The sequence below is a fragment of the Lactuca sativa genome, chromosome 6 (assembly GCF_002870075.4).
Source record: "Lactuca sativa cultivar Salinas chromosome 6, Lsat_Salinas_v11, whole genome shotgun sequence".
Classification (NCBI taxonomy): Eukaryota; Viridiplantae; Streptophyta; class Magnoliopsida; order Asterales; family Asteraceae; genus Lactuca; species Lactuca sativa.
In genome coordinates, this window is record NC_056628.2 from 134,167,897 (window position 1) to 134,171,199 (window position 3,303).

The 3,303-nt window shown below is 35.6% G+C and overlaps 1 pseudogene; it reads left to right on the plus strand.

Moving 5' to 3' along the window:
• Positions 1-1,865: 1,865 nt before the first annotated feature.
• LOC111919202 ((R,S)-reticuline 7-O-methyltransferase-like) lies at positions 1,866-2,667 on the plus strand (annotated as a pseudogene).
• The last annotated feature ends 636 nt before the right edge of the window (positions 2,668-3,303 follow it).

A 3,303-nucleotide genomic window follows, 5' to 3' on the forward strand; every position in this document is an offset into this window, starting at 1 on the left:
TAGTGACCTCTACGACGTTCTTCAGGCGTCGGAATGTTATGACATTTGTCACCCCAGACATGCCTGCTTAACTGTAGCTAGCAGTTTAGGTGTGGGTTGTCAGTCCCGTAGAGATCTATACACAAATCTCACGCGCTCCCTCCAGGAAACTCTGGTTATACTGTATAGGATTTAGTTCCGTACCCTGGTAGATAAAATTGAAGTAGTGCCTCAAAACCCTGTATTAACTAGTTTACGTGTAGTGTTGTAGTGTTCTCTTGTACTGGAAAATGTATGTATAATCTTGTAGTAATATACTTGTAATGTAAAATAATTATACTTAAATAATTATTTAGTAATGCATCCCCTATACCTAGGAAATAGTATAGTGCTCCATAATAGATATAGTTTATGATACATGGTACAAAAGGGTTAAAATATCTAAGTACAAACTATAATAGATATAATTATTCGTAAGGGTTAGAAAATAATTTAAATTATATACATGGTACAAAAGGGTTAAAATAATTATTTAGTTGTATGTAGGAAAAACACCCTTATGTTCGACATGGTACAAAAAGGTTAAAATATCTAAGTATTTTACGAAAATGTAGTGAAATCTTTGTTTGTATCAATTGTAAGTGTTTTTGAAAGTATAGAAATGATTTGTATAAAAACACAAAAGTCCTTGTGTTTTATTTGTATCCCCCCCCCCCCCCCCCCTAAAAACATTAGAAAACAGTGAAAATGTAGGGGTATGAACTCACTTTTGGAATGTGCTCGTGACTGGATGGCGAGACTGAAGAGATGAGCCTCAAGTTGGCGTACGCGAAACTAACGGTATACTAATAATATTTAAAAAGATAATTGTATTTAAATTAGCAAAACCATTAATTAAACTGTTAGAAAACACTTGTTTTTGTGATGAGAGTGATTACCGAAAATTGCACAAGTGTTGAAGGGTTTTCGGTTCCAAGGGGTTCTCGGCCAAAAACAGTTTTCGGCTGAACACAGGTTCTCGATCCTGGGTTGTTTTCGGTCCCTTGAAGATTTGAAGGATGTTCTCGATGTTTTTGGTGTTCTTGGTGAAAATATGAAGATTTGAAGGTTTTCTCTTGAATGTTTTAATGTTCTTCGACGATCATTAGGAGCAACATGTGGGTATTTCGAGTGAAAAAGGAAAGAAATGATCAAGTTTTCGAAGGAAAAACTTATATACGGTTGGGTTTCGGCCGGAATAAGGTTCTCGGCCGAATTTTGTTATCGGTTCGAAGGATTTCAGCCGAAAACAGTTTGTTGTCCGGGAGTTTGTGGTTTCAAGGGGAAAAACATTGATTTTCAAATGTTTTTGTTTCCGAAAACTTATATAAAAATTATTTATATAATTTAAATTATTTTCTAACCCTTACGAATTTAACGAAATAAATAAAACTCAAATTTTATTTATCGGCCGATTTGATTTTTATTTACTTGGAAAGTATCGGGTTATCACAACAAAATAAGATATATGATGTAATTTGGTTGGTTCATAGCATATAGTCCAAAGAGGGATCGAGCCAACTCTCCCTAGCAGCAAAACCCAAGCATCTTATTGGTAGAAATTAGTAACGACCCTATTGATAATTTAGCAATTAATTAATGAACTAAATAATCAATTTCCTCACAATGATTTCACATTTGATCATTTATCTTTCCAAAATTAGTGAACAACAAATGTAGTTATAAAGAATATAATTAAAATCTAAATGGAGACCCACGTTGGATTCCATTAGTACGTTATCTTCTAGACGGAGACCATGGTATTTTACGTGTCTCATCAACTTATTCTTATCTGATGAAGAGTGCAAGATTGAATTAGATCAATATTGACCAACATTCAAAGTGGAATGAAGGACGATGCAATGCTAGTAGGCCAGGCACCAATATGGTAGTATCTATACAGAGCCTTTAATGGCATGCCTCTACGACGCTGCGATGAGCTCCATATTCCTGACATAATAACCAATAACAATCACCTTACAACATTGTCAAAAATTGAAATTAGTATAGATTCACCCTCCATAAATGTTGATGGGCTTAGAGGACTCATGAGGTTCATGGTCTATAGAAAGGTGTTCGATGAAGAAGATGGTGAGGGATCAGAAACAGTTTATACCCTGGACCGCTATTCTAAGTTGTTATCAAGTAAAAATGTGACTTTGGCACCATCGGTGATGATGTTTATGAATCTAATCCTTGGTTTTCCCATTAATACGCTAAGTCAATCAATTAAAGAAGGTGGTACGGCATTTAAGCATACTCATGGAGAAGAATTCTTTGATTTTGCATTGCTCAACGTCGGCTTTAATAAAAATTTTAATGAAGGTATGGCATGTACTGCTATGATCACTATGGATGCCATCATCTCAATTTACAAGGATGGATTTCTTGGGTCGAACGGAAGTGTGGTGGATGTTAGAGGTGGTACTGGTGTCGCAATATCTAATACTGTCAAGACATATCCACATCTTAAGGGTATCAACTTTGATTTACCACATGTAATTTCCATTGCGCTGAAATAAGATGGAGTTACTCATATTGTTAGTGACATGCTTAAGGCCATCCCTCCTAAAAAAATGATCCTCATGAAGGTAAGTTTTGTTAATTGTTCATGAATTTATTATGTTTTATCTTCAGAATAAGATTTGAAGAAGGATGAAGTCCAGTTGCACCATTTCCCGAAGAAGATAAAACATTTTCACCTTGATTAGAAAGTGGAAAATCATCTTCGGAAGAAAGATGAAAACTATTTCCAAAAGAATGAGGAAGACCATTATTGTGTTGACTTGACATCTATAATGGGAGAAGAGAGAATTCAAGTTAGTAGATTTTAATCCTTAATTGTTAACCCATAATTTTAAATTAAGGCTAGGATCCATATTCACGATTCGAACTTTGAAGAGGATGTTGTTGTAACACCTAGAAATCTTGAGGAGTAAATGTATGGAATGCATTCCATTTGGGGGATTGGAACACGACGTGTTGGAGGAAACAACACAACATGTCTAGTTAAGGACAAACACAGTTTCATGTTGGTAGCTAGGAAGGAAACCCTAAATTGCACCCTATATAATCTCCTTAAGCTCCAATGGCTGGTCTCCTTACCAGCCTCCGTTGCCACTTAAACCCTAATTCGTCCCTTAAGCTTTCTTGGTGGTGTTCTTGAGCCTTGAGTGTATTCTTGTGATTATTTTGCTCATTTCCAAAGGAAGCTTTGAAGATTGAAGATGCTTAGCTTGGAATGAAGATCATAGATCCAGAATCTCTCCACTTCTTGCAGTCTCT